Source organism: Cibotium barometz, chromosome 29 (assembly GCF_041138505.1).
Source record: "Cibotium barometz isolate CiBa-2024 chromosome 29, ASM4113850v1, whole genome shotgun sequence".
Classification (NCBI taxonomy): Eukaryota; Viridiplantae; Streptophyta; class Polypodiopsida; order Cyatheales; family Cibotiaceae; genus Cibotium; species Cibotium barometz.
This window is the reverse complement of record NC_141074.1, coordinates 13,879,097-13,895,226: the sequence shown is the minus strand read 5'-3', so window position 1 is coordinate 13,895,226 and position 16,130 is coordinate 13,879,097.

Below are 16,130 nucleotides of genomic sequence, written 5' to 3'. Positions count from 1 at the left end.
GCGATATCCCGAGGATGGGAGCGAGCGATCGAATTGCGCAAGGCACTGATGGATTTGATGCAGAGAATATTCAGTATTAAGAAGTAGATCTGTGTTTGTAAGAGGTAAACCTGTGTCAACACGAATAACCTTCTCACTTCAAGATTGCGAGCAAGGCGATCCTAGCAGGGATGCCTGGATTATCGCTGATCGTATCGTATTCTCAAAGCTGCAGCTGTGGTAATCGAGGCTTTGCTTCGTATTCTCGAAGTTGTTGCTTAGCGTTGATCGCTTCGTATTCTCAAAGAAGCTGCTGCTTAGCGCTTGGCGTTATCTATGGCCATGATCATATCGCTAGGAAATCAAATCACGGAGACACTTCTCACGGGAGTTATTTAGACTGTTTCTCTAGTCAATTTCACCCAAGTGACCATAAGATGCAATTATGCATAGTTTAAGTCAGTGTGAACATTTATGGCCATGTATATAAGTAAATTTCTCTCATAATACATCATACTCTCCCATTGTGCAATTGAATGTTGCTCTTTGCTAATCTCTCTCTCTCTAATTCATGCTAGTGAGTATGTGTCAGTGTGACAACGCTTGTAGAAGGTGGGGTGGAATTGTTTCTCAAGGAGTTGTAGAGCTTGGAGACCTCAAGGGTTATGAGCTCGGCCCTTGGAAAGATCCTCACGACAATTGTGGTTCACCAAGTAATCTCTTGTTGGATGTATTTCAAGAGGGGTTCGGGTGAGCCATAACATTTTTTGCGCCATTTGCCGCCGTCGGGGAGCCATCCCTTGGCTTTTTCCATCATTTTTCCTCTAATCTATGCATTACCCATTGCCCATTATCTTGATTGATGGTTTCCCATGAAAATATGTGGATTTAATAGAGATTTGTGTGTGATTTTGTGAGAAATAACTCTCTTTTTTGTTTTGTAGAATGATTTTTTGCTTAACTTTTAGCTTAATTTGTTGGTTTTATTATTGTTAATGTGGTTTTTAATATTCTTCAGGCTTGCACATAGTTTGTATTAGGCTTAGTTTACATCCACTGCATCAAACAATGCAATAAAATGTAATTTTTAGTGAATGTTAGCTCTCTGTAGTGGTAAACATAGAACTAAAATCATTAATTTTAGCTTAATTTTTGTGTTTTTATTAAAATTGTTTGCATTAAAGTGTTAGCAAGCATTAGTAGTATGTTAATCCTTTTAAAAATTTCTCAAAACCATCAAAAAATCCTTGAATTTAACTAATTTCTCTTAATGGACTGGTTTTTGTCATTAAGGGTGATTAATCTTGTTCAAGAGGTTAAAAAAATTTAGAAAATATATTAATTGGGGTCCAAATTGATCAAGTAAGTAGTCGAAATTAGTCTTTTTGAGTGTTTTGAGAGCATACAGATGCATCAAAACACCTAATTACATCAATTTCTTCATTAATTGGAGAAATTTGACTCTCTTTTGCTTAATTTTGCCTTAAAAGAAGAGACCAAAATTAAGAGCTTAATTAATCTCTAATTATAAATTAATTTACACATTAGTTGATGCACATAGCTAGCAATTCCTTGCTCTATCCACCAATGATGTACTCAATTATGTGAATTAATTAGAGATTAATGGTTAATTATAGCCCTTAATTAGTGTAAAAAAGAAAAAGATTAGTGAAAAAATTAATCCTTAATTAATTTTTAATCACCTTTTTATATAACTCATTAAGGCTGATGAGCATTCAATGAGTAGATTCCCATGAGTTGTCAAATTGTCCATTTTGGGGATCATTTATGAGGGTGTCATAAAAAGTTGACTTGTTTTATTCCCACTTACCTTTTTGGAAAAATGCCCATATCTCCTTAATTTAAAATTCAAAAATAATCCCCCCAAACAAGAAAATTTGAATTTCCCACTAGACTCCAAATAAAAAATAAAAAAATGGTTTCTACACTCTCACGCCCTAAGCATTCACGGCCTAGGGGTCCGTGCCCAAAAAAAAACCGAAAAATGGTTCACACATGAACCATTTTCTGCACACTCACGCCCTAAGTCTCACGTCCTAGGGGTCCGTGCCCAAAAAATATACATATCAAAAATCGGTTCACGTCCTGCGATTCACGCCGTGAACCCTTAAGTGTTTCACGTCATTTTGGGGATTTTGGGGATCATTTATGAGGGTGTCATAAAAAGATGACTTGTTTTATTCCCACTTACCTTTTTGGAAAAATGCCCATATCTCCTTAATTTAAAATTCAAAAATAATCCCCCCAAACAAGGAAATTTGAATTTCCCACTAGACTCCAAAAAAAAAACAAAAAAATGGTTTCTACACTCTCACGCCCTAAGGATTCACGGCCTAGGGGTCCGTGCCCAAAAAAAATTAAAAAATGATTCACACATGAACCATTTTCTGCACACTCACGCCCTAAGTCTCACGTCCTAGGAGTCCGTGCCCAAAAAATATACATATCAAAAATCGGTTCACGTCCTGCGATTCACGCCGTGAACCCTTAAGTGTTTCACGTCATGAAACAGTCCCTGTGCAAAAAAACAAACAAATTTAATTTTTTTGTGAAGTCCGATTCACGACGTGAAACCCTAAGCATTTCACGGCGTGAACCCCTACGTATCTCATGGCGTGAAACAGTTCCAAAAAAAAAATCAATTTGATAAAATCAAAGAAGTTCGCTTCACGCCATGAATTGCACTACTGGTTCACAACGTGAAACGTCGGTAAAAAAAAAACTCTTGAAAACACTCCTATTTGGAGACCCGTATCTCCTAAACTGTGAATCCAATGAAGGTTCTCTAGTGCTCATCGGAAAGCTACATCGAGCTCTTCAAATTCGGGCTTGGCCATCCGAAGTCAAAATCGATCGTTTTGGCCTCTAACCAGCAGCCTCAAAATTTGACCCGAAAATTGAGGCAAAAACAGCCCGAAAAGCACTACTAAAAATCATTAAAAAAAATAGTGCGAAAAAGACTTCGAACCATATTCAGACTACTTTTGAAGAGTCTAAACGACTCAAAATCATGAACGACTCAGAGAGACAAAGTTGTAGTACTCCAAAAATACTCCAACTATTTCATATAGAGTTTTTCCAAATTCTTTTTAAAACACCCTTTAAAAAAAACAGGTTGCGAAACAAGGAAAAAAATCTCAGAAAAAAAATTCATTTTAAGATAGTGATGGAAAATAGGTTTTAGGACCTCCTCTTCCATCCGAGACGTTACTAGAATGCACTTTTTTTAGAAAAATATCCCTAAGAGGTCGTTCACGTGCATGTCACATCTAAGCTAAAATGAACACTCTTTAACACAATGAAGAGTACGCCATGCCTCTTAAGGCTATAACGGCTATGAGAAAATATAAATAACAAAAACACACACACTCGTGCTTACTCATCAAGAAGCAATTAGGCAATCAGACATGGCAATAATAAAGGGACTACGTGGGCCGACACTCTCACTAAACCCAATGGCTGTGACAGCTTTGAGCCATTGAGATCCATGTCCCAAATGCACCTCTCCCAATACCATTTGTCATGCCAACAACAAGAGTGTCATTAGTTTTTGCACTCCCTGTCACTTCAATCCCACCGGCGGGCTTTGGTCCTTTACCTAACATTTCCAAGGTACCAACCCTTTCCAACCCCTGTGGTGGATGCCCACATCTTGGACATACTGACTAGTCTAAGAAGAGGGGTAGCCCAAGGACTCAGTGAGTCCCTACCATCAAGAGCACTCACATACGGCCTCAGTGACTCATACAAAAAACACGACTCTACATATCTCCAAAATTATGGAAAAATACGACGGAACAAATGATCATGTTCAATTCATTCAAATGTTTGAACGGAGATATGAAGCCTTTGGAAATCCAAACTGTCCCACCAAGGTACATGCGTTGAACCTATGCTTAGAGGGAAAGGCTAGTCGATGGCTCATCACATTGATGCCGACAATCAAGACCAACTTCAGAACCTTGATCCATGGCTTTTCAAGACAAGGTGATCGGTGGAGTGCAGTAAAAGAACTCTATTCAATTGAGCGTCAACCGAATGAAACCATTAGACTTTATCCTTCAGATAAAACTCTTGGACTCACAATATGAGTCATGATGGGCTTAAACGATAACAGCTTACATAACTTGATCATTGTATCCAATCTAGAAACATTTGATCAATGTTGTAAAGAAGCAATACGTTTAGATAACAATATAATGGAAGATGATCATGCTACGAGATGTTCTTCATCTAAACCAAGTGAAGCAATGGCAAAAGAAAGATTGATCTTGGAATTGTCATTCCTTGAATTCTATGCATACTTGCTTAAAAGCTTTCAATCGACATCTCTAAGAGAGGATGAAATTCTTCAAAGCCAAACATCCTACAAGTGAGGAGTGAAATGCCTCTTCAAAGCTAAACATCCTTAATGCCTCTACAAGTGAGGAGTGAAATGCCTTGTGTTCAGTGAAATCACTATGACCATCCCAATCTCCATTGTGCATACAAGGCACCTATTTTTCTATACTACATATATTGTAAATCCTTTGGTCATGATACTACAAAGTGTCCCAATTCATCAACAATTAACTCAAAACCTCCATCTCCCATGCAACAAGCAAAAATAGTCAAAAGGGTAAAAATCGCTCAAGAAGAAATTAATCGAACACTTCAATATTTCTATTGTCGTGGACCTCACAAAGTGGCAGGCTGCACAATTTGGAATACTTCCTTGCCCATAATCACTAACACTTTGCAACCCATGTGTGAACGATGTGGCATTGATCACATGTTCCAAGATTGCCCAAGACGAGTTACTTCAATGCAACTTGTCTCACAAAATACAACCCTTAATATCTTAAGTGTACAAAACAGGCAATTATCCACAGTACCCTTGAATGTGCTTACATGCTTACAAGCCAAGGCACGAGAGATAGTAAAAAAGAATGCAAAAGATAATACTTCGAAATGGGTAGAAGAACATGCCTTAAAGCAGAAACCAAAAGAGAAAACAAAACCTTCTAAACCCAATAAAAACAAGGGATAACAAACTATCGAAACCAAGGTTGAATTAAACCCAAAAGGAGACATAAATCCAAAAGAGCCAAAAGCTACACATGATGTAGAAGCATCCACCTCAAAGGCCACCACACAAATCACAAAACCCATATGTGCAACACAGGATACAAAAGCCCAAAAGAGAATTTGATCTCATCGCATGGGCAAACATAAAGAAAACCTAACGATCCAAAGAAAGTCAGAAGATGAAACAAGTTCTAGTATGTCACTTAGTGAGGATGAAACAAGTTCTGATTCATCACTTAGTGCACTTAATAGACCAATCAAGAAACTAGAACCCACCAATCACCCCAAATTAAAAATCATGATTATATGACATATGTGGAACGCAAAAAGCAAGCTCACGAGAGCATGCTTAGCATGGTTGAGTGTCTTATAGGATCATCGGTTATGATTGAACCTAATAATTCCAATCCTAAAAAAGAAACCAAAATACAAAACCCAGAGGAGTACTACTTCCCCTTTTAAGAGGAAGACATACTCTCTACATAGAAGAGTCATTAGAGACAGATTGCACGAATTATGCGATTGAGAAAGCACGTGAGGAATTCGATGAATCCCTTATGAAATTAAAGCAGTCTCTCAAAACCTCATTTGGAGGAATGCACTTCTCTCATGTGGGTGACGTCAGCATAACATTAGCACTTGCACCTTTTTAAGATCTCAACATGAGTTATACCAAGACATAAAGAGCTCCATAGAACAGGACTGTGAGGATTCACAAGCTTCCAAACATACCTCATTTAGAATTGTAGGACCAAGTGTGCCATTATACACATTGGTTACTCTTAAAAAAAAGCTGAGAGCCAAAAAGAGGACGAAAGTGAATGGGAATATGAAACACAAACGAGATCTGAAGCTAAAGCACAAACTGAAATATCCATGGTTCCTCTTGAAGATTCTATCATGGTATGGTTAGATTTCCCTTCAAGCAATGATGTTAAGCGCAAACGCACATTGATTAGCCCTCAAGCGAGTCATAATATCATGACAATAGACACTTGGGTGTCATTGTGGGACAACCTGAACTCATCCCTACAGATAATGGTCTTACAAGAGGAGCCAATGGACAAAACATCGAAGTTCTTTGTTACTTTAGCTATGCTACTCAAACAATCAGTGGAGATGTGGAATTTACATTCCATGTTACCCTAGATTCCCTTAAGTATGATGTCATCCTGGTGAAACTTGGATACGTGACTCATTATATTCAATTGATGAATCAATGTAAACAGTCACCTTAAACACTCATGCAGGCATTATACAATTGTTATTACATGAGGAAGAGACCTTGGAGGAGCTGGAACTTCCAACATATCTTACTAAAAAGATCCGTAGGATTCTAGTTGGATTGGAACTTTTCAATAAAATCACCACAGCTCAAGCACAACTTTATCCGACACGAGAACACAATCTCATGACCCTCGAGTTATGGGATTTGTTAGGTCAACCAACACTCATGGATCATCCTAAAATAATCCCCTTTACACAAGACTTGAACATGCCATGTTTGGGGTACTTTGAACATACAATAATGTATATTGAAACTAACCCCCTTACTTGCAAGTTTTTTGTGGTTGAGTATGTGTTGGAAGCAGATTTAATCTTTGGGGCATAAATGGACTATTACTACCCAAGCACCACTGTGCTTTTCTAGCGATAGGGTCATCATCATAATGGTCAACAGCACAAAGTTGACAATACCATACTGCAAGGAAGAGGATCCAATCCTAATGGATTTTTGTGATGTTGAACACAAAAAGTTACAAGCCTCTTCCAACAAGAGCCCCTCTACACAATGACCTACCATCTACGTCAAAGAACAACTCCGATAAAGCATCTACTCCTTCAATCCCATCCTCACCAACAAATTTCAATACCAAAACCTTGCAACAGTTATTCTGAAGAAGTTCCCCCCATGCAACCATCTATCTCTAACAAGGAACTAAAAAAAAATCCCCGGAGCCAACGCCTCTTTATCAACAAACCTCACCAAAGGAGATGGCAATATGCTCAAAAGCCTCATCATCGAGAATGCCACTCTACAAGAGACTCAAACCTCGTCGTCAACAATGCCCATGAGTCTCAAACCTGCAACCTCAGCACCAATGTGAAGGAGGGCTCACAACCTTCCACTTCAACCAAAAAGAAAAATCCACCAAGATAACAAAAATCAAGGTATCTTAATGGTATCAAAATGTGGGTGGAGAAACAGCTACTTGTTGCTCAAGGCTACGACGAAAGTGCCAATCAAATTTGGGTGCCTCGATAGTCAAAGCCTCTTCCTCAACGTAGCACTCAAGGGCCAAGGAAAAAGAAAAGTACTCCATAACACCGTCCACAAAAGCCTATGCAAGTTCCTTAGCGAACTCAAACATAACAGGTACCAAAAAGATTACTCTGCAAGCACAAGGGTACTACCAAGGTGATACCAAAGCTGGATTCCCAAGCACATCAAAAAGTTTCCTAAGCTTGCATAAAGAAGGAAGCCTCAGCACCAAAAGCATCAGCCACCAATTTATAATGTTCATCAAAGATGGGTGCCTTAGCACATGCTTCAACAACAAGAATATTGTGAAGATAATACCATCATATGGTTGCCAAAATCGAACAACGTGAAGGAAGCCTCACCACCAATTTCAACCCCAATAGCTTCACCTAAAGTTCAACAAGAATGGAAACCCAAGCGACACCAAGCAAGTCACTCAACCACTCTCGTACATTCCACACCTACACAAGAGCTTGTGTGTTCAAGTAACCCCAATGGTAGCCAACCCCAGTTGTCTTATCTACCGCCTCCTCGACAACATTTGAGCCAAAAAATCAAGAATCAATTCCCACGTCCTGCAATGGAGACTTATGAGCGCATCAAAGACAAACTCACAATTCACCCCTCTAGATGTGAAACGTAAGTGCATAAGCTATGCAGCAGATATAAGAACCTATTGTCTCAAAAAGGAGAGTAGCCACAAGAACCTGTTGCTTGCAAGGTAATAGTTTTAAAAAAAACACAAACACAAGGGAGTCACACATATGGCCTACCTAGAAGTGGTAGAATATCACAAGCAACTCCCAAAGTTCTTCAATAGCCATTATATTTTGTTAAGCTTATCGCTTACTATTCTTTTGGCTATGTTAATGTAGTAGCTACTCCATGAGTACATATCCATACTCATGCACTGGAGAACATTTGCACCCAAGCCTCACCATCGACAACTTCTAAGTACATCTCTAGATGGGGAAGCCATGGTGGATAAAAGCCTAGTCAATGGTACAACCCATCGCCTGAAATTTTCCTTCAAATTATAAATCTCTCCAAACGATGATACCATCTTCACAAATCAATGATCTCCAATCCTTAGTGAGGATATTTATATTAGCCTCGCAAGTCAACATAATTCTTTCAATCCTCACTCACTAACCAGTGGCTACTTTAACACACAGAGCAATTCAATAAGAGTCTATATGACTTACTTCTTGTACTTCATGTATCTTTGCTTCATAAGAGCACTTAAATATACATAAAATCATAAAAAGCACATGAGAAGAAGCATGCAAGAACAAGTCCTACTACTCAACAACATTTGACAAGAATCCTACCACACAAAGGGACTTTATCGAAGGCCAATTTCTTCAAATGATGAATGTCACTTTCAATGAATCAAATGAGGAATTGAAAATCACCATCTCATTATGATAATTATGTCTACGTTCTTACGGATCCTTCCCTCTCCTCTCCCATTATTAACATCTCTTAGCGTCCCCACACTAACAAAAATCACATGTAACCTTGCTTATTATTGCCAAAAACAAAGTGAGCCAAAAAAATGCTCACAAAATAATAAAAATGCAATTACTCGCAAAAATGCAATCACTCACAAAATAAAAAAATGCAATCACTCGCAAAACCCCACGCCCCATCCCATTAGGAATTCCCAATAAACCACTAACCTTTTCATTCACTAACTAGCCCTTCTCATTCCTTCCAGAGTAACAAGGACCATTGAACATCACTCAACATCAAGCTTGTCAATTCTCCCCACACAAAGGTCTTCAACGCGATCACGAGGATGCGATGGCCATCAGGAAGGGGGGAATGTTAACCCATTCCTAGGGTTAACAAGAGCTACCACCATTATCTTATATCAAGGAGTCAAGGTAGATACACCAAAGGGTCATACATTCAAGATGATATGAAGCAATGGTGTCCAAAGCTACAACTTAGACGAGCACCCGCTGTAATGGTTTGCTCTAGAATGGCAATTCCCGCTTCAAGAGCATGTGGTAGCATGTAGGATGAAGTCCCAAGTGATGTACTTTATGGATATATTGTGAGAGTAGTCATTGCAATAGCATTAGGCCTCTTATGAGCTTAAAGTGCACTAGGAAATGATATTGTTGTCTCATATATTAAGTCTCCAAAACAATACTCTCGAGTTGTGTAATATTTTTATAGTATCTTTGAATTGCCTTCAGCATAACTGCCTCAACTCTATATGCTTCTCCAATTTCATGCTAAGGTGATAGATTAACATCTTTTTATAGCCTTCAAGCTCTCTCTTTGTTAGTCTATTTATTTTACCTCCATTTAGGTAAGTCTTTCCTCTTTTCCACTGGTTCCTCAAGTATTGGTCCTTTGGAACATCACATAGATTGATGGTTCTTATTCTATAATCACCACATTTATTACTTGATTATTTCTTGCTAGATCTGGCCAAAGTTATTATGCAATTCTTGGGGGTTAGAATGCTAGTACCCTAAGTATCGTCTTCCTCCATAGCCTCAACTTGGTGCTAGCCAAGGTAGCCCTTGCTAATGGCATAGTTCATGAGGCTCTGCATAAGTCTCCGGAATCCGAGTATCCTGCTAGCAACTACCGTGCTTAGGACTAAGTTAAGACAGGGAGGAGGGCATGGTGGGCAGAGCTTATGTAGGACTTTTCTATCTACATAGATTCAATAAATCAAAAATGGGATTAACTCTCACAAAGTCATAAGGCAACCCATATAATCTGAACAACTAATGCTCATAGCCAAAATAGTTTCTCTCACGATTGACCTTGTCGCTAAAAACCTTGCCATCTTTGTCAGTTTGTCTACCACCACCCAGATAGCATCATGCCCTCTTGTCGTTTTGTGGTAATCTCATAATAAAATCCACGAAAATACTTTCCAACTTTCCAAAAGGGTAGAGGATATAACAACCTTCTAGCTCTAAGACACTTAACCTTATTAACCTGACATTCATGACACTTCACCACATAGTTCTAGACTTCTGCCTTCATCTTAGGCCAATAAATGTATGTTTTACTTAATCATAAGTTCGATGTAGCCTTGATAACCTATTGTAGGAGAGTCATTATATTCATAAAGAATATTCTTCCTAATCCTAGCACAATCTCGCATATACATACTCTATCATCTCAAGACAATAATCTACTCCAAATCAAGTATTGCCACCCTAAGAGGTGATAAAATCTTTGCGTCCTGGTCTAAAACTATGGAGCTCCCTGCCTGAACGTGTTGCTAATACAAATTGAAATGTCCATCGGCTCAACATAGCCCTTTCAAGGAATCATACAAATCAGCACTAATCTCAGTGAAACTCAAGAGATTCACCTATCCAATCCAACTCAAAGCATCTGCTACCCGGTTCAAACTGCCCTTTCTTATGCTCCTCCAATTGAGGACATTAATAAGTGTCATGAAAAGACACTATAAAAGTTGTACATTATGAGATATTGGCCACCCAAGGCCTTAGTTAAGTAAGTTTTGGGTGCCCAAGTGTGAATAAGGGCCAAATGTATATAAGGCATTTTCTCATAATGAAAAGACACAATTCCCCTTTGTGCTATTGAGAGCTCTTCTTTGTGTCTTCTTGAGAGAGATTGAGAGAAAGCATTATGACATTTGTGCCTCTTCTATTGAGAGCTCTTCTTTGTGTCTTCTTGTGAGAGAGGTTGAGAGAAAGCATTATGACATTTGTGCCTCTTCTATACTAGTATGTTGCTTGTGTGGGAGAGTGAGAGAGAGTGATTTCCTTATGCGACAATGTGAGCGACTCTATGGTGACAGCCTGGAGGTGGAGCTTGGAGGTTTGGAGCTTAACAAGTGAGCTTGGAGGCCTCAAGGGACTCAAATTCGAAGCATTGGTAAGTGCCCTACCATAGTTGTGTTCTATTGCTCTTCCTTTAGGTGAATGCATTGAGTTCCCTCTTGGAAGTGTGGTAGCCCATAACATTTTTGGTGCCGCTACCAAGGAAACACCTTTGTTTCTTCCTTCCTCTTGGAATTTTCAGCTCCCATTGCATAAGATTCATGATTGCCTTTGCATTCTAGTAGTGCATTGTGTAGAAAATGAATGGATAAGATTTGTGTGAGAGTAAAAAATCGTTTGAGAAATTGGTTGTGTTTGTTGTGTTTATATGTGGTGGTGGAGTGGTCGTGGAAGAGAGCTTCACTGTTTTTTCAACTTAATTTTGATATTTACATCACTGAAATCATTAACGTGAATGAGCAGGTTGGTGTTTTGTTTTTCTTTCTTTTAAAAAATTTACAAAAATTAAAAAAATAAGGAGCCATTGACTATGCCTTGAACTTGTATTACACTCCTTAGGCATGGCACAATCATTTTGGAAATAATTGGATAAGTATTTTGCACCCAGAATCACATTAGTTGACGCGGGCGTGAAACTACAAGAAAATCGTTCACGACATGAACCGTTTTCTGCAACTTCACATCGTGAACTACTCCTGGCATCAATGCCACAATTCTCGAGATTACCTTGCCAAAAATAGGTAACCTTATCCTGACACCTCTGACACCACAAGATCTGACAAAATTAAGAATCGTGAACGTGCAGAAAATCGTTCAGGATGTGAACTATTTCTGAACTTTTCACGGCATGAACCATTGTTAGTTCACGACATGAACTATTTTAGAACCCTTTTCACGGCATGAACTATTTTTTGGTTCACGACATGAACCAATTACTTTTCATGACGTGAAATCTTATCTCTTCATAGAGTGAACTTTGTTATGCAATCTCACGCCTTAATCAAATCAAACTCAATCACGAACTTGGTATAGTTAGGTTAAGGCTAAGGAAGTCTTGAAAAAATTATCACCCATAACAAGGTAACGCGGAATTCTGATCCCAAAAGCAAAAATTTTAAACACATGAAAGTGCAAAAAATTATTTACGACGTGAACTATTTTACGACACTTCACGCCGCCTTAAACTGTTCTCTATAATCTCACAGCCTCAGAAACATGTCGATAGAGTATGATCAAAACTTAATTGGGACAACAAAATAGCTTATCAAATCATACATACATGCACTTAATGTTTAGAAAGCTCATCGGAGACGATCTTACACCTGATGAAAGTGCATCAAATCACCCAAGATATTCCTATCAAAAAAGTGTGGGTTCAGGCCACTCAGTAAGCACTCACTTGAGTGTCTTAAGAAATATGACCACGCTAAAATTAGTAGTGAAGAATCCATGGAAGAAGGACTGTGATACTCTGGGTTTGGGGAAGAGGAGAAACCACCCTCCCCAACCAGATGATCTAGTGGTATCATTGATATCGCATGGGGATTTTTTGGTCTCCAAACTAGTGATGTAACGAAGAAGCGCAATCTGCGAGCATGGGTCCGTCAACCAGCACCGGACTTGGTCCAAGAAGGCAAGAAGTGCCCATCCAAACGTGAAATTTGAGGCTGTCAAACATCGGCACCCCCCGAATGAGAAGAGACATGGAAAGTGCGGCTTGGACAGGTCAAGTATTCTTCCCAACCTTAGAGGAAGTAGAGTTAGATCTAAAAAGGATCGAGGTGGAACGACGGCTATGAGAGTTAAGCTTAAGGAAACAAGAGCTCGATACTCGAAGGACGAGAGTCGAACAAAAGGAGATGGGAAGTGTAAACTTACTCCAATCACAAGGTAAGGAGCCAGAACTAGTCATGGAAAAAAGAAGTGAGGAGAGAAGGGAGAAATTCCAAACTTAGAACCCATAAATGAAGAGCCCAAAGTAGAGGAAGAGTTTGTAACCCTAGAAGAAGAGGATAACCTAGCAAGAGCGGCGGGCAAGACGGAGGACCATCTCTACACCAAAAATGACATCGAGCAGATAATCAATCATCCTACATTCCTACAGGACATGGAACTCTTAATTCTACAAAGGTGTACAAAGGCAACTAATGATGAGCCATTCCAAAGTGCAGTGGCAGGACCATCCCATGGACCGGAGATGCCTAGAAGAGCCAACACAGGAAGAGGACGAGGTCTAGGTATGAGGGGAGCAATACCTCAGAGACTAAGGGTGGATCCAACTATTGATCTTAATGGAACCACATGATGGATTTGTTGAATATGGCTGCAGAAATGGGCCGAGGAATGGCAGGGGAACTAGGCACTTCTCTAGAATCCCGACCCTCTCAAATGAAGCCACACATCATTTCTAAGCTCGTTTAAAAATTCTATGGGGATGGGGATCTTATTCAACATGTAGAGATTTTTGAATCCACATGCGAAACTTACGAGCCAGTCACAGTGATGCGACAATGATTCATGCTTTCTCACTGACCCTAGAAGGGAAAGCGTACTAGTGGTTCGAACCCTCAAACCCAAGGATAAGGTTAACTTCACACAACTCAAGAATGTGTTTGTGCCCAGCTTTTCTAGAAGTGGACAGATAGAGCCCTGTGGCACAGCTGCACAATATCAAACAAAAGGAAATGGAGTCGATGAGAGACTATGTGTCTCGACTAAAGCACTTAAATTCAATGTGCAAACTACGGGAGAGGCTAACTGACAATAACTACGAGGTGGTAGCACAAAGTTATCAATGGATTATAAGCCATGGGTGGCTAGAAGTCTACAATTCTCACCAACACTCAAACTTATGTGAGTCTTTTTCATATCACTCTTTCGGTATTCTAAAACTATACCATAATATCTACAAACATTTAGAATCCATGTTAACCAACGTCCTTTACACTTTTGATACCACACCCATATTGAATATCCTAACGTAAGTCCTGAGAATATCCTTGAACTTCAAGATTTTAGGTCAAGAAGAGACACCATCTTCATCTTCCATCTCCACTTACCCAGTATATTCTAATGTCGCTCGCTAGTAAACTACTTAATCCATATCCTAATGCTCCACCTACTAACAAGTCTCAAGCCGACTGCATCTTTTCTACTCTCATTCCTTAACATATGGATTTTTCCACTAACCCTCTCGCCCCCGAGGAGATACTGGCACCTCACCCATCTCCCCCACGACAAACTCAGGAGGTACGCCATACTCTCCCCCAAGACAATATTGAAGCTTTTACTGATGATACAATTTTGGAGTCATTATCTAGTGCAGAGTATGCTTCATTTGAGCTGGCAATCCACTATTAAAGCCAAAGCTAATGTTCAAGGTGTTAATGCAAATAACACCATTTGAGCCGACTCGAAGGATTCTACCCGATGCCTACTCCGAGGTCAACAAAAAAAAAACATTATGTACCATACCCTCTACGAGCACCACACCCAGATTTAGAAGAACTACTACCTTTGGCTGGAGAGGGTACATTGTGGTCTAATGTGGCACGACAGACAAAATTAGCCAATCCACAACTAGCCGACCTGCTAGAAATATGAGTGGTTATATTCATGATCAGTTATTGCTTTCCCAAGTGGAGGAAAGCTCACCCAGTCCACACACGAGGGGGCTATGCAACAATCATCACAGATGATGCACATCCCAAGCTAGATGATTTTGGAATACAGCCGGACTGGAGAAAGGGATTCTTAACAATTCCAAAATACATCCATGTCTATATGTGTGCGCCACCAACTCAACGACTTGACCCATTGTACATGCCACTAAAGAGAAGATGGACTTCGCTGGAATTTCAAGAGGCCAAGCAGCGTGACTCACATGTCTGTTATAACTTCCCAATCTTCATGCCAGTAACCTTTACAAACATATACGGGAGCAAAGAAAACAAATGCTCACTTGGATACAAGCATGGCACCGTATCCTGGACCCAACAATAGTGGTCAGTGTTAGATTCTTAAAATTGCTCGTGGTCCTGATTGATCAACCCAAGGAGCCTTATGATGGATATGAAGCTGAACAACTGCAATTCAACATGAATCAAAGTCCATCTGATAGGGGCATGATGTTGTACTATCATCACCCATGCGATGTCTTCCTGCCTACATGCATGTCACATTCGAGAACATGGCGGACATAGGGTTCTAGTGATCACACTCGGCATTTAGAAGAACCCTCAAAAGGCTTCAATCACGCCGAAACTTTTACCGTCTCGTGAGTTCGGTGACCAGGTCTTTCGACCTCGGTAACAAGTTCTGAGGACAAAACCTACATCAGGTAGGGGGGGATGTTAATCCCATATTAGATTAACAAGTATGCTCCTCCAATTGAGGACATTAATAAGTTGTACATTATTAGATATTGGCCACCCAAGGCCTTAGTTAAGTAAGTTTTGGGCGCCTAAGTGTTAATAAAGCCCAAATGTATATAAGGCATTTTCTCATGAAAAGACACAATTTCCCTTTGTGCTATTAAGAGCTCTTCTTTGTGTCTTGAGAGAGATTGAGAGAGAGCATTCTAGCATTTGTGCCTCTTCTATACTTGTCTGTTTCACGCTTGTGTGGGAGAGTGAGAGAGAGTGATTGTCTTATGCGACGGTGTGAGCGACTCTATGGTGACAGCGTGGCGGTGGAGCTTGGAGGTTTAGAGCTTAACAAGTGAGCTTGGAGCCCTCAAGGGACTCAAGTTCGAAGCATTGGTAAGTGCCCTATGACAGTTGTGTTCTGTTGCTCTTCCTTTAGGTGAATGCATTGAGTTCCCTCTTGGGGGTGTGGTAGCCCATAACATTGTTGGTGCCGTTTGCCGGGGATTAACGGTGAGTGATAGGGACTCGAAGTTTTCAGAACACTTTTGACAGCTAATTTTCAAGAAATTAGAGACTATGCTAAGTGTGAGTTCATCTGATCATCCTCAATCAAATGGAGAGGGTGACTTAGGTTTTTGGAGGAAT